Source organism: Conger conger, chromosome 9 (assembly GCF_963514075.1).
Source record: "Conger conger chromosome 9, fConCon1.1, whole genome shotgun sequence".
Classification (NCBI taxonomy): domain Eukaryota; kingdom Metazoa; phylum Chordata; class Actinopteri; order Anguilliformes; family Congridae; genus Conger; species Conger conger.
Window position 1 is genome coordinate 57,451,588 of NC_083768.1, and position 16,622 is coordinate 57,468,209.

The 16,622-nt window shown below is 42.5% G+C and overlaps 1 long non-coding RNA gene across 1 annotated transcript; it reads right to left on the bottom strand.

Annotated features, from left to right (window-relative positions):
• Positions 1-14,241: 14,241 nt before the first annotated feature.
• On the bottom strand, positions 14,242-16,279 carry LOC133136179 (uncharacterized). Its single transcript, XR_009709476.1, has 3 exons — positions 16,148-16,279; positions 15,642-15,780; positions 14,242-14,689 (listed from the first exon to the last, which is right to left on the bottom strand). It is a non-coding gene; the product is annotated as an uncharacterized LOC133136179 (long non-coding RNA).
• Between the last annotated feature and the right edge of the window lie 343 nt (positions 16,280-16,622).

A 16,622-nucleotide genomic window follows, 5' to 3' on the forward strand; every position in this document is an offset into this window, starting at 1 on the left:
CTGGAGAAGAACAAAGAAAGAGAGAAGGTGGAAGAGCTGCAGAATTTGATGGAGAACAAAGAAACAGAGAAGGTGGAAGAGCTGCAGGAGATGTTGGAGAAAAAAGAAACAGAGAAGGTGGCAGAGCTGTGGGAGATGATGGAGAAGAACAAAGAAACAGAGAAGGTGGCAGAGCTGCAGGAGATGATGGAGAAGAACAAAGAAACAGAGAAGGTGGAAGAGCTGCAGGAGATGATGGAGAAGAACAAAGAAACAGAGAAGGTGGCAGAGCTGTGGGAGATGCTGGAGAAGGACAAAGAAACAGAGAAGGTGGAAGAGCTGTGGTAGATGCTGGAGAAGAACAAAGAAACAGAGAAGGTGGAAGAGCTGCAGAATTTGATGGAGAACAAAGAAACAGAGAAGGTGGAAGAGCTGCAGGAGATGTTGGAGAAAAAAGAAACAGAGAAGGTGGCAGAGCTGTGGGAGATGATGGAGAAGAACAAAGAAACAGAGAAGGTGGCAGAGCTGCAGGAGATGATGGAGAAGAACAAAGAAACAGAGAAGATGGAAGAGCTGCAGGAGATGATGGAGAAGAACAAAGAAACAGAGAAGGTGGCAGAGCTGTGGGAGATGCTGGAGAAGGACAAAGAAACAGAGATGGTGGAAGAGCTGTGGTAGATGCTGGAGAAGAACAAAGAAACAGAGAAGGTGGAAGAGCTGCAGAATTTGATGGAGAACAAAGAAACAGAGAAGGTGGCAGAGCTGCAGGAGATGAGGGAGAAGAACAAAGAAACCGAGAAGGTGGAAGACCTGTGGGAGATGCTGGAGAAGTACAAAGAAACAGAGTAGGTGGAAGAGCTGCAGAATATGATGTAGAACAAAGAAACAGAGAAGGTGGCAGAGCTGCAGGAGGTGATGGAGAACAAAGAAACAGAGAAGATGGCAGAGCTGCAGGAGATGATGGAGAAGAACAAAGAAACAGAGAAGGTGGAAGACCTGTGGGAGATGCTGGAGAAGTACAAAGAAACAGAGAAGGTGGAAGAGCTGCAGGAGATGATGGAGAAGAACAAAGAAACAGAGAAGGTGGCAGAGCTGTGGGAGATGCTGGAGAAGTACAAAGAAACAGAGTAGGTGGAAGAGCTGCAGAATATGATGTAGAACAAAGAAACAGAGAAGGTGGCAGAGCTGCAGGAGGTGATGGAGAACAAAGAAACAGAGAAGATGGCAGAGCTGCAGGAGATGATGGAGAAGAACAAAGAAACAGAGAAGGTGGAAGACCTGTGGGAGATGCTGGAGAAGTACAAAGAAACAGAGAAGGTGGAAGAGCTGCAGGAGATGATGGAGAAGAACAAAGAAACAGAGAAGGTGGAAGAGCTGCAGGAGATGATGGAGAAGAACAAAGAAACAGAGAAGGTGGCAGAGCTGTGGGAGATGCTGGAGAAGGACAAAGAAACAGAGATGGTGGAAGAGCTGTGGTAGATGCTGGAGAAGAACAAAGAAACAGAGAAGGTGGAAGAGCTGCAGAATTTGATGGAGAACAAAGAAACAGAGAAGGTGGCAGAGCTGCAGGAGATGAGGGAGAAGAACAAAGAAACCGAGAAGGTGGAAGACCTGTGGGAGATGCTGGAGAAGTACAAAGAAACAGAGTAGGTGGAAGAGCTGCAGAATATGATGTAGAACAAAGAAACAGAGAAGGTGGCAGAGCTGCAGGAGGTGATGGAGAACAAAGAAACAGAGAAGATGGCAGAGCTGCAGGAGATGATGGAGAAGAACAAAGAAACAGAGAAGGTGGAAGACCTGTGGGAGATGCTGGAGAAGTACAAAGAAACAGAGAAGGTGGAAGAGCTGCAGGAGATGATGGAGAAGAACAAAGAAACAGAGAAGGTGGCAGAGCTGTGGGAGATGCTGGAGAAGTACAAAGAAACAGAGTAGGTGGAAGAGCTGCAGAATATGATGTAGAACAAAGAAACAGAGAAGGTGGCAGAGCTGCAGGAGGTGATGGAGAACAAAGAAACAGAGAAGATGGCAGAGCTGCAGGAGATGATGGAGAAGAACAAAGAAACAGAGAAGGTGGAAGACCTGTGGGAGATGCTGGAGAAGAACAAAGAAACAGAGAAGGTGGAAGAGCTGCAGGAGATGATGGAGAAGAACAAAGAAACAGAGAAGGTGGCAGAGCTGTGGGAGATGCTGGAGAAGAACAAAGAAACAGAGAAGGTGGAAGAGCTGTGGGAGATGCTGGAGAAGAACAAAGAAACAGAGAAGGTGGAAGAGCTGCAGAATATGATGTAGAACAAAGAAACAGAGAAGGTGGCAGAGCTGCAGGAGGTGATGGAGAACAAAGAAACAGAGAAGATGGCAGAGCTGCAGGAGATGATGGAGAAGAACAAAGAAACAGAGAAGGTGGAAGACCTGTGGGAGATGCTGGAGAAGTACAAAGAAACAGAGAAGGTGGAAGAGCTGCAGGAGATGATGGAGAAGAACAAAGAAACAGAGAAGGTGGCAGAGCTGTGGGAGATGCTGGAGAAGAACAAAGAAACAGAGAAGGTGGAAGAGCTGTGGGAGATGCTGGAGAAGAACAAAGAAACAGAGAAGGTGGAAGAGCTGCAGAATATGATGGAGAACAAAGAAACAGAGAAGGTGGCAGAGCTGCAGGAGATGATGGAGAAGAACAAAGAAACAGAGAAGGTGGCAGAGCTGTTGGAGACGATGGAGAACAAAGAAACAGAGAAGGTGGCAGGGCTGCAGAAGGTGATGGAGAAGAACAAAGAAAGAGAGAAGGTGGCAGAGCTGTGGGAGACGATGGAGAAGAACAAAGAAAGAGAGAAGGTGGCAGAGCTGCCGGAGATGTTGGAGAACAAAGAAACAGAGAAGGTGGCAGAGCTGCAGGAGGTGATGGAGAAGAACAAAGAAATAGAGAAGGTGGCAGAGCTGGTGTACCTTCCCCAATGGATGTGGAGAAGCGCGAGGCACTTGAGGTGCAAAAGAAAACTGTGAAAGAGCTCATAGAGCTCATGGAGAAAGGTTGTGACCGTGTATCAACCATGAAATTCAGTACTGAAAAGATTGGACGTTTCTGCAACTTGTGTCAGAAACTCTGCCCCTTTCCTCAGTTGGATTCTGGGAGTCTGAGACAGTTATCAAACAATACTTGTTCATCTTGTCAATGCAACGTGATGGATCACAAAGAAAATATTAAAATCATCATCCTAGAAAAAGAAGAAATTGAAACTGCTATAACTCACATCAAATTCAAAGCTGAAAGCATTATAGCCAGAGTTGGGCAGGAGTTGGAGGCTGCAAAGGCTAAGAAGGCTAAGCTCATAGATAAGTGTTTCCAGAGCATTCCCCAGCTTCAAAAGCACGCTCTGAAATTTGATTCTACTCACGTTGACAGCCTGATGAAAATACTGGAGAAGACCAAAGAAGCAGAGAAGGTGGCAGAGCTGCAGGAGATGATGGAGAAGAACAAAGAAACAGAGATGGTGGCAGAGCTCTAGGAGATTCTGGAGAACAAAGAAACAGAGAAGGTGGCAGAGCTGCAGGAGATGATGGAGAACAAAAAAGCAGAGAAGGTGGCAGAGCTGTGGGAGGTGATAGAGAAGAACAAAGAAACAGAGAAGGTGGCAGAGCTGCAGGAGATGATGGAGAAGAACAAAGAAACAGAGAGGGTGGCAGAGCTGTGGGAGACGATGGAGAAGAACAAAGAAAGAGAGAAGGTGGCAGAGCTGCAGGAGATGTTGGAGAAGAACAAAGAAAGAGAGAAGGTGGCAGAGCTGCAGGAGATGTTGGAGAAGAACAAAGAAACAGAGAACGTGGCACAGCTGTGGGAGATGATGGAGAAGAACAAAGAAACAGAGAAGGTGGCAGAGCTGCAGGAGATGATGGAGAAGAACAAAGAAACAGAGAGGGTGGAAGAGCTGCAGGAGATGTTGGAGAACAAAGAAACAAAGAAGGTGGCAGAGCTGTGGGAGATGTTGGAGAAGAACAAAGAAACAGAGAAGGTGGCAGAGCTGCAGGAGAAGTTGGAGAAGTCTGTGTGAAGAGATGAATAAATGTGGGGAAGACACACATTTAGTCACTCATCTGCTTTTCATGTACATGTTGGTCAATACATGATGTTTGAATGAGTTTATTTACCAAGTTGCTACTGTGAAACAGACCAACAGAGAACACCTGCCAAATTAAATCCCCAAATGGGGAATTCAGACAGGATGGTAAATGGTAAATGGAAGGCATTTATATAACACCTTTATCCAAAGCACTGTACAATTGATGCTTCTCCATTCACCCTTTCATACACACACTCACACACTGACACACTGACGGTGATTGGCTGCCATGCAAGGCCCCGACCAGCTCGTCGGGAGCATTTGGGGTTTGGTGTCTTGCTCAGGGACACTTCAACACAGCCCAGGTGGGGAATCGAACCGGCAATCCTCCGAGTGCCAGACGACTGCTCTTACTGCCTGAGCCATGTCATCCCCTAGATTGTAATCCAGAAAGCAACTGTATGCCAAGAGGAGAACAGTCACAGTATGCTTGACTGGTAAAGTGCTCTCAGTTTTATGGTTTTATATTTGATTCGACCAGAACATGAATCCCCACCTGTTACAACTTACAACCACAACCATTTCTCACTGCAATGATTAATATAGGCTATATCAACACTAGGAGGCAACTTTGGTGGAGAATTACTGTATGACATTAAGTTTATATTAATTGCATTTATTCAGCAAACTGCAATTAAGTCAATAAAGGAGCTACACTTTACACATTATTAAACATAATTTATTAATTTACTTATAAATGTTTTCATGTATACGTGTTTCAGTAAAAAATTTTGTACATGAAGGAGAAAAAAGAAAATCATTACAGAGGCTGCATCCTTGTAGTATTCAGCTTTTTTGAAAGTATGATAATGACCAACTGAAGCAAACAGTTTGGTTTCTAGTTCAATGCTAACCTTGCATCACCATGATCCTGACCATTCTACATTGTTCTTGCAATGCCTTGCTGTTCTGAGACCCATAGATTTGTACAGATACTATTCATGTGCGTTTGCTTTATTGGACTGTGTGCTGATGTGTGCTTTATCCTAATGTCATTGTTTCATTGTTTCCCTCACTGATGATCATGCCATACTGATCTATGTCCAACCTGCTTCCTCAAATATAATAAAAATGAGTTGTTTATCCTCACCAGCATATCACTGATCTTTTTTTCTGTTTCTATTTGGGAGGGGAGAACTGTACATCAGCCAAACCCCACACATCCTGAGAGCACACTCCTCCTGCATGGTCCTTACGAAGAGAATAAAAATGTAGAAATATAACACAAATATAACAAAGTACATTACAATTTATCATGAGTTCCAAGCCAGAACTGTTGATTCAGCAATATACGAGTACAGTTTTTTATAAATAAGAACGAAGAAAGAAAATTTAGATATTAAATGTAATATTATTAAATGTAACTTAACATAAAAGAGAAAACTTGGCAATTTATTTTACAATGCCGAAAGGCTTCAAGTCGTCTATGCACTGGATATCATCGAGCTCATGAACTGTTTCACAGATGGAAATGTCTCCTCAGGTTTGAGTAAAAAACTCAAGACATTCATTTGCAAACAGTATAGAAATCTAGCCGTCTAAGTAAAGTCTTACGTGTGTGATGTAAGGCAAAGTGTAAAATACCGAACACAGAATTCAGTAGGGGCCGTTTCCTGTTTTTGTTCCACAACAAAAGTGGAGTGTATATCTTGCCATTTCCTTCTGTGGTTCACGTAATTTAATACATATACAGTATCTATCTTTCAATATCTAGTCTTGCAAATAGGCTTTTGATCACCTTTGGAGTCTGTTATTGACCTTTGTCAACATGAGCTGGCCCTGGAGGTACCCTACGTACCCTCACCCCGAGTTATGGTTCTGACCCGCCTGGACTACTGCAACTCTCTCCCGGCTGGCTTTTAAGCAGGATTACTGCATTAGCTGGACAACGGCACAGAGTAAAATCCTCCCATATTTGGAACATAAACTTACATTTTACATTTACATTTTTTGTCATTTGGCAGACGCTTTTAATCCAAAGCGACTTACAAGTGCATAGGTTCTTCCACAAGTCAAAGCATCACATCCATAACTAGGAAAATACACATGGAACTCAAGGCAAAAAGTAATTGTTTTGGATTTTACTTTGTGTAGTTATCCATCAAACTCAGTCATCCTACTTTGTGCAGTTATCCAGCAAACTCAGTCGTCCTGCTTTGTGGAACAGGCCCCAGAACTCAAAAACACTCATATAGTGAAGGAACTCATTAATACCGAATACAAACAGAAACAGGGCGACTGGCGCCCTCTAGTGATGGAAGAAAGGAACCACAGAACCCTGCAGGTACCTTCCAGGGCCTGGTATCATGGGAGCTCCAGTCCAGCAGGGCTGGTGTGTGTGCAGATTTCTGTTTCCACCAGTTTCCCTGGCCAAACAAGCTATTTGGCTGGAGACACCAACATCAGTTCACTGTTAGATTACAGTAAAACAGTCTTTGACTGTCATTCATGCATTTATCAAGAAATAGCTAAGTAGTGAAGTAGCTAAGACTTCAGATGCTGTAAATGTTCGGGCCAATTACATATCTAAAGGTAAGAATTTGGCATGAAAACCAGGAGCGGATGTGGCCCTCGTTGCCCACCTCTGCCCTGTATGACGATGCAGGATTGCCGAGCTAGCTGAATAACCGCAAGTAAAACCTGGACAACCCCCCAAATCTAAAATAAGGACTGAAGTAAAATTTAAAAAGAGCTGCTCGGGGTTTTTACTTGGTGCAGTTATCCAGCTAGCTCAGCGAAGCCCTCCAGGCCTGGAGTTTGAGATCCCCAGTGGGGGGGTCCCCTGGTGTGAGGAGTGCGATGGTGCTTCATCTCACCCGTGAGGACCTCCACATCCGCCACCGCCCGGTCATTATAACAGCCTATGTTTTGTTATGAGTGTTTAAAGTGGGTTAAAAGTGCATCATAAGGCACTATAAATGCTTCTATAAGACATTATGTTTTTCTTAATAGAAAGAATGTTACTACTGTGGCGGTATTTTATTTTTTCTGCTGTTCCAGTGCATGGGCTGTGTGGCCTGGGTTCAAATCCGGGCTGTGCCGTTCTGCAGGGTGTTGCCATAGTTGGCTCAGACGTCGCCCAGGCACAGAGGATTTCAGACAGTCTGTCATCACTCACCCGCTGGTCATGTCCTAGTAGTGCATCCGGTCTCATTCTAATGCACTCAAGTGCACTGAAATAAATGTGTTTATAAAGCGCACAGCTAAGCCATTCAGGCCAGCAGTGTGAGTATGAAAGCGGGATGTGATGCGTCAGTGCCACAGTGAGCTGAGGGAAAAACCACAATCTCACATGAGGCTGAGGAAGATGACTGACTCGATCTCACATGAGGCTGAGGAAGATGACTGACTCGGTGAGAAATGGTTCAGTCTCACTGCCTCGTGGGGTGGAAGGCTGACCAGGGCCGACACTGATTAGCAAACACCCGAATCGCACTGGTAACTGAAAGCCATGGAGTTCTTGAACACTGACTTTGCAATTTCCTAAGAAATAAATTAATTGAAATGCCAAAAACCCACTCAAAGGCTTAAAGCTCGGGCCAGCCACCCAAGCACTGCCCCTGAGCTCCTGCCTCCCGACTCCAGGGGCCCGGCTTTGTTTATGTCCTTTACAATGCAGGTCAATGTATAAATTACCACTGCTTTTCTCCCAGAGGAGTGAGATTGCTTCTGTTTTTCTGTACAGTTGTCTTCAAGTCTTTTCCTGTGCAAATTTCCCCAAACCTGAATAGATGGGAAATGGACACAGGATATAATTCAATCCAAGATGCTGCTGTCATTGTCAGAGTTGGATGCACTATGTACTAAGTACTCAGCCTGGGGTGCCAATAATTATGAAAACTTGATTTTGGTGAAATCTATTTTTTATTTTATTTGTGTTGGTCCCATTGAAACATTTATAAAGTACTGTATTTTTCATGTTGGCATTTTGAGTTAATGTCAACAATAACAGTACTGTGCAAAAGATTTAGGCAGGTGTGAAAAAATAGAAATGTTAATAGTTTATTTTTATCAATAAGCAAAATGCATGAACAGAAGAAGAATATGAACAGAAGATCTAATCTAAATCATTTGGTGTGACCACCCTTTGCTTTCAAAACAGCATCAATTCTTCTAGGTATACATACACACAGTTTTTGAAGGAACTCGGCAGGTAGGTTGTTCCAAACATGTTGGTGAACTAGCTGCACTTCTTCTGTGGATTTAGGCAGCCTCAAATGCTTCTGTCTCTTTGTGTAAATCCCAGACAGACTCGATGATGTTGAGATCAGGGCTCTGTGGGGGCCATACCATCACTTCCAGGACTCCTTGCCCTTCTTTACGCTGAAGATAGTTCTTAATGACATTGGCTGTATGTTTGGGGTCTTGTCCTGCTGCAGAATACATTTGGGGCCAATCAGATGCCTCCCTGATGGTATTGCATGATGGATAAGTATCTGCCTGTTCTTCTCAGCATTGAGGAGACCATTAATTCTGACCAAATCCCCAACTCCATTTGAAGAAATGCAGCCCCAAACTGGCAAGGAACCTCCACCACGCTTCACTGTTTTCTGCAGACACCCTTTCTTGTACTGCTCTACAGCCCTTCGGCGAACAACCTGCCTTCTGCTACAGCCAAATATTTCACATTTTGCATCAGTCCAGAGAACCTGCTGCCATTTTTCTGCACCACAGTTCCTGTGTTTTCATGCATAGTTGAGTCACTTGTTGAGGCCTTGCTTCCACATCGGAGGTATGGCTTTTTGGCCACAATTCTTCCATGAAGACCACTTCTCACCAGACTTCTCCGCACAGTAGATGGGTGTACCTGGGTCCCACTGATTTCTGCCAATTCTGACTTTGTGCAAGTGTACCTAGAAGAATTGATGCTGGTTTGAAGGCAAAGGGTGGTCACACCAAATATTGATTTGATTTAGAATTTTCTTCTGTTCACTCACTTTGCATTTTGTTAAATGATAAAAATAAACTATTACCATTTCTATTTTTGAAAGCATTCTTACTTTACAGCATTTGTTTACACCTGCCTAAAACCTTTGAAAGTTCTGTATATTGTGAATTGTTTGTGCACTGCTATTCAGAGGTGCCAATACTCCTGGTGTCTGTACCCGTATATATGCTATTCAGAGACTCTCCAAAAGGGGGCAGCATAGAAAAGCACAAAGTACATCTGGCAGAAAACTAAACTATAAACACCGACTGACATAAAGTAATGCGAGTGTGATACACCCTTGTTAGCTCAACTGCAGCGACTTTATCAGGCTATAATTTTTGGGGTTAATTACAAATGCCCTCGAGATCAGGGGCCTGCATCACAAAGCAGGATTACTGAGTTCATTTTTACATTTTACATTTTAATCATTTGGCAGACGCTTTTAATCCAAAGTGACTTACAAGTGCATAGGTTCTTCCACAAGTTAAAGTAACACATCCATAACTAGTAAAATACACATGAAGTGCTGTTCTAAACATACTCATCCATCCATCCATCCATCCATCCATTATCTGAACCCGCTTATCCTGAACAGGGTCGCAGGGGGGCTGGAGCCTATCCCAGCATACTTTGGCAAGACTACACCCTGGACAGGTCGCCAGTCCATCGCAGGGCACACACACCATTCACTCACACACTCATACCTATGGGCAATTTAGACTCTCCAATCAGCCTAACCTGCATGTCTTTGGACTGTGGGAGGAAACCAGAGACCCAGAGGAAACCCACGCAGACACGGGGAGAACATGCAAACTCCTAAACATTGTTGTCATAAGTGCAATTCTATTTTTTATTTAGATTTTTTTGGGTCATACAAGAGGGATAGGGATATCGGATCATAAGGCACTGTGATATAACATAGCCCAATTGGTAGACATTTTAGTTTGTTTTATATATTACTTACACATCTTTCATTGTTGTTTATTTATTGCCTACTGCTATTTTCATTTTTCTGGTATGCCCAGCTCAGCACGCTACCGTTTGATGGAATAGCCTATTCCCCTTTATTCCCCAAAGGGAGGCAATAGGCGTCTAGGAGGGCTACAGTAGCATTTTGCAATAGCTATCTGAAACCTCACCTCCTTTGTCCCGCCCAAGACAGTAACCCCAAGACTGAAAATGAACACTTTCATTGTTTTCTGCTTTTGGTATTCTGGTCACCAGATTTCCCACTGCAATACAGATTGAGAAATCACCTGGTTTTTTTTTTGGTTTTTTTTTCATAAGCATAACCGAAACAAATGAACAACCCTGGGCGCCCGCTGGTGGGCCCTTGAGAGCAGCACGACAATAAGATCAATAATGCGCCTGTCACAAAGGGAAAAAACTGTTCCTCCAGGAGAAATCACACTGAAACATGGAATTCATTTCTGATTTATTCATTTAAATTTTATATGTATTGCGCTTTTTACAAAATACATGACAAAGACACTTTACACTGCATAAGAGAGGGGTAAAAACCAGGCCTGAGCCCCCCAATAAACAAGCAATATTCATGTTGCCAATATTATTGTCCTTATTGGCAAATGCAAATACATTGATTACAATGAAATTACTCTGTTATTCCAAACAAATGTACAGCTTTTGCAAGATTTTTACTTGACATTATTTGTTGTTTTTACCATAGTGGAGTACAGGGGTTCATGTAATTCAGAAATCCAAAGTTAACACAACACACAAAATGTTGTGTCTAGAAAACAACAGAATTCTAAGTCCAATCTCTAATTTGTCAAAAAACAACTTCACGAGGGAAAAGATACCACAGCAGCAAGCTCTTCAGGAAAATCAGACTTTATTAGCACAAGTGCACAAAGCCGGATCAATTCTGCAGAACTGAACCTCGATTGTTAGTTTCATACACATTTTATACACTTCTTTCAATGTAACTCCTCCCAAAACATTCCTAAAAACACCAGGTGGTCTCTGTGGCGCCTCAATGCGCAGGCGCACATTTTTGCTTTGTAAGCTGTTTTTAAAAATAAATGTTCTTATCACATCTTGTTCCGTAAACTCTCCTTGAAAATGACAATCTTCAAAGCAAGACGTCCCGCCCTGCAAGCCGGTCAGGTCACCCTGCCACGAAAAACTATTTTGGCAAAGACAGCCTGCAAAGCAAGACTCCTTATCCTGCAAGCTGTTCAAGACGTCCCCGTCCCACAAACTATTTTGGCAAAGACGATAATAACAAAGCGTCCTTATCACATCTTGTTCCATAAACTATCCTTGAAAATTACAGTTTTCAAAGCAAGGCATCCCGCCCCGCAAGCCGTTCAAGTCGCCCCCGTCCCACAAACTGCTTTTTAACAGAGAGGAATCATAAAAGATGAATTCATGCTGCAATTCTGTACTTTCCAATTTTCCAATTCAGCATATGCATTATTGTATTCAACTCAGGTTACATATGGGTCACTGTGTACTTCTAGCACAAATTAGCAGTTTATCAGTTTGAAAATATACATCCATCCATCCATCCATCCATTATCTGAACCAGCTTATCCTGATCAGGGTCACAGGGGGGGCTGGAGCCTATCCCAGCATACATTGGGCGAAAGGCAGGAATACAACCTGGACAGGTCGCCAGTCCATCACAGGGCACACACACACACACCATTCACTCACACTCATACCTATGGGCAATTTAGACTCTCCAATCAGCCTAACCTGCCTGTCTTTGGACTGTGGGAGGAAACCGGAGTACCCGGAGGAAACCCACACAGACACGGGGAGAACATGCAAACTCTGCACAGAGAGGCCCCGGCCGACGGGGATTGGAACCCAGGACCTCCTTGCTGTGAGGCGGCAGTGCTACCCGCTGCACCATCCGTGCCTGAAAATATACAGGCATACTTAATCATAATTTAATATTTGATTAATGTTTTCTTCTTAGTGAGTGTGGTTTTTCAGCCAGATGCATTCTTTTGCTTTTTCTTCTACAGTTGACACTGTGGTTTCTTGCGTTTCCATAAGCTCATCCGTAATTAATGATATAGGTTCATTGGATTACATATTGATTACATGAGTAATAGGCAGCATACATATTGATTACATGAGTAATAGGCAGCATACATATTGATTACATGAGTAATAGGCAGCATCCATATTGATTACATGAGTAATAGGCAGAATACATATTGATTACATGAGTAATAGGCAGCATACATATTGATTACATGAGTAATAGGCTGCATCCATATTGATTACATGAGTAATAGGCAGCATACATATTGGTATACTTTTGACATGACACACACAGAGTTTTGGAGGAACCAGCTTGCTCAACTCTGACAGTTTGACGGTTTAATCTGATTTTGACTTGTGATTGATTTGTCATAAAATGGAGATAGAACACCTTGTTCTGTGAATTTTTCCGACAAAAATACAAACTTCTATTCATGGACTAGATAGTCGCTTAAATGACAAAACATACCAGTTAGGAAATAAAGACTTATCAAACATAAAACAATAAAAAAGGTTGAGTATTTCACCAGCGATGCATACTGTCATTGTTTCCAGATTACATTACATTACATTACATTACATTATAGGCATTTGACAGACGCTCAAGGGCCCAACGGCTGTGTGGATCTTATTTTTGCTACACCAGGATTAGAACCACCGACATTGCATGTCCCAGTCATTTACCTTAACCACTACACTACAGGCCGCCCCAGATGTCAAATAGTTGCGTTCTGGTTTCCATTGGGATGTCTTCTCTGAACACCTCAGCTGCTCTGTTGAGCCTGAGAGTGACTCCTCAGTCGTTCATATGGAGACGACAGGTTCCACCACTAGAGGCAGACATAAGAAAAACTGGTACACTGAATACACTGAATACACTGAATACACATTTGGTGATTTATTTTTGTAGATTTTCTCTGTTGAGAATTTTTTGTAGATTGTTATGTTCCTGTTATCTGTTATCTGCTTGGTTGTCTGTTAGTTTATCATTGTTTATAATTGTTATTCTTGTAGGGGCAACAGGGGGATTCATTGGTAAATAAACTCTATTGTTCAGGTTTGTTCAAACACAAAAACAGTTTGAACAACATGTACATGACAAGCAGATGAGTGACTAAATGCGCATCTTCCCCACATCTGTTCATCTCCTCACACAGACTTCTCCAGCATCTCCTGCAGCTCTGCAACCTTCTCTGTTTCTTCTTTGTTCTCCAACATCTCCTGCAGCTCTGCCACCTTCTCTGTTTCTTTGTTCTTCAGCATTTCGATCAGCTTGAGAATGTTCTGGTGAGTAGGATCTGAATCAAACTTCAGAGCAAACTCTCTAAGCGTGAGAATGCACTGGTAAGACAGCTCCATGAGTTTGGCATTCTCAGCCTCTGTGTCCTTCAAGTCTTGTTCAAGTTTGGAAATCCTTCCCTCTGCTGCAGATATTTTATCCTCAGCCTTTGTTTTCTCTGCCTCCATTTGTGGCTGATATATTTTGTTTTCTTTTATGTGGACCTCAAAGCTGCATTTTTTAGGACAGACTGTACATTTGCCGTCCTTCATTACAGAACACCTGCTTGGGTTATTTGCCCACCAGCACCCCGGATAGTGGCAGTTCACCTCACATACAGTGCAGCAAGTTGCTTTGCTATCAATCTCGACTCTCTCTTTTTTCATGTCCTCTCTTAGCTTTTCCAGACTTTTCCGTTCCTGGCCAAGTTCCTTGGACATCTCCTCCACATGCTCCGTGATGCTCTCCAATCTCTGGATAGAATCTTCCAGGCTCTGACGTTGCTTCAGGACTTTTCTTATTACCCTCAAGCTTTGAGTTTCCATCAGGTCCAAAGCTTTGAAAAACTCCTTGAAGCTCTTTGTTCCTTTATCCCAGGCTGTTTTATATGTTTGTTCATATTTCTTAGCAGGCTTCTCAACAGGAAGGTTGTTGAATTCAAAGTAAACATGTTCATCATTATCGTCTTTGGGTACAGGTACACCAGACTTAATAACTGCCTTAAGAGCTGAAGGTGGTATCCAGTGTGAGAAGGTGAAGAGAGTCACAATGTTTTTCTCCATGTTCTTCCCAAGGAGGGACAGGACAGTATCAAAGATGTATTTCTGGCTGGACGTTAAGACATTTTCAGATGCGTTCACCACAACGCAAGCTGCATCTATTTGATCCTTATTGTTTAAAATTTTTAAAAACGTGTACAGATTCTGAGTGGTGATTTTATCTTTCTTGTGACCCGTTGAGTCGTGAAATCCTGGTGTATCAATGACTGTGAGGGAAAAAGGAACTTCCTCCAGTCCAAAAATCTCATAAGCAGTAATTTCAATGGTTTTCGATTCAGTTTCGTCTATTTTGTCTACATCTGGAATGATTTCAAACCTGATGTTGTCTTCCCACTTTACACCCAGCATGTAGTTGAGCATCCTATTGATCAGTGTAGACTTCCCTGTTCCTGTTTCTCCCACTATCAGGATTGTTCTGTTCCTTTTTTTAGGGTCCTTTCTCCCAAAGGTGTATCTCCTGACTTGTCCATCTTCATCCAGAACTTGCTTGACTGTGCTCACTAGGTATTTTTCTATGGGTTCTGTTGCTTTATGTTCACTGGCATTAATTATATCTAACCAGTTAGATGAATATTCTTTTTTTGTCGTAGAGTACCTAAGGGTTCAAAGACATTTAAAAATAATAATTTTGTTATTCATAGTATACACACAAAACACACACACACACACACACACACACACACACGTGTGAGCCATGTGGGGCGACATGGCTCAGGTAGAAAGAGTAATTGTCTGGCAGTCGGAGGGTTGCCGGTACCGATCCCCCGCCTGGGCTGTGTCGAAGTGTCCCTGAGCAAGACACCTAACCCCCAAATGCTCCTGACGAGCTGGTCGGGGCCTTGAATGGCAGCCAATCGCTGTCGGTGTGTGAGTGTGTGTATGAATGGGTGAATGGAGAAGCATCAATTGTACAGTGCTGTGGATAAAGGCGCTATATAAATGTCTGCCATTTACACACACACACACACACAGCAGCTTCAATTAATATTCTTTGTGAATCCAAAATTGACAGGTATTCTATGTACATAATATATAATACTATAAAAAAAACTGTATGATTTATTTTAGCCTATGCATAGGCTATATTCATGACTTTTGTGTGAATCATCCAGTGACGACAATTTTTCCTGAAAAGGCATTGATTGGTAGTTTTGCACGACACAATTTGATGCGTCTCCAGTTCATAACAAATGAGAATGTGAAATTGATTAGAGTAAAAATTCAATAGCCTAGTTTTATTGTAAATGTACGTAATGATGTAGCGCAAATGAATGTAAACAAAGATTGGTAGAACAGGGATCTAACTGTAGTCTATATGCTATTTTAAAGTTTCCTTTCAATGAATGGGCTACAGCAATTAGGAATGTGTTATACGGACTGTAATAACTATATTTTAATGTGTGCGGGCCCAGTCGCGTGTTGATGGTTGTTTTTTGTGCACATGATAACAGGTCGGGTGGGTGTGGATTGGCTCTTATAATGGGTTGGGCGGGTGCACGTACAAAGAAAACCTGACCCTCACATCACTAGCAGGTAGATTTATTTACCTTGCGTGAGATTCTGTAGAGTCTGCCATTTTTGAGTTCCCAGGTACCAGTCCTCTTGTAAACACAGAAATAAAACAATCACAGAATGTTTCCCAACCAGGAAACACGCATGCATGTGAATGAGAAGATCCGTCTGCATCTGAATAAAAGAAAGATCAAGAAATATTCACTCATGTTGCAAAGAAAATGAATGTCTTTGAAATGCCTTTGAAATTGAAATGTCTCTTGAATACATGTGTGCTAAACATAGGCTCAGTCCTTAAGCAGGCACGTGCAGAGGGGGTAGCTCTGGGGCACCTGCCCCTCTTGCCCCAAGTGTCCAATGTGCCCCTTTGTTCTCATAAAAAGATACATATTTGCAGTGTTTACTATGAAAGTTAAATTCACTGACACTGCAAAGTTACCAAATAGATCTGGTAAAGTATAATTACATATGAGGACTCACCAGCATAATAATACAGATTGTTTCCAGAATAAAGAGATATATTACAAAGCCACATTCTCACCTGTTTGTCAGAGGATCTGCAGTCCAAAATGGTGCTTCTTCCTGTGCCTCTTTACTTTTATAGTCAGAGACGGACGTCTTTCTGCCCTGGTGTTATGAGTGTTCTAATTGGTCAAAAGCACACACGCTGTCTTCCATTTTAAAGAATAATAAATAAAAAAAATTCTCTCACGCCCAGTGGATAACAGTTGCTAAGAGGAAGAACATATTAAATTAAAAACACTTTTAGAGTCAGAAGAAAAACAACTATGAAAAGATAGGTCAGAAGCGGGTGTGGAGAGTGCCCAGCAGTGCAAAGGCAGCATAGAGACAGAGTATGAGGATCAGATAAGGGTGCCACACGTCTCATCATGATGCAAAACCCACAGTACCAGCTTCAAAAGAACACACAAGTTTTGTTTGTGTTTTTGTCAACCAGGTCGCTAGGAGCCTGGCCTTGGTTTTTAACCTCTAAAACCCCATGATATACTTACACT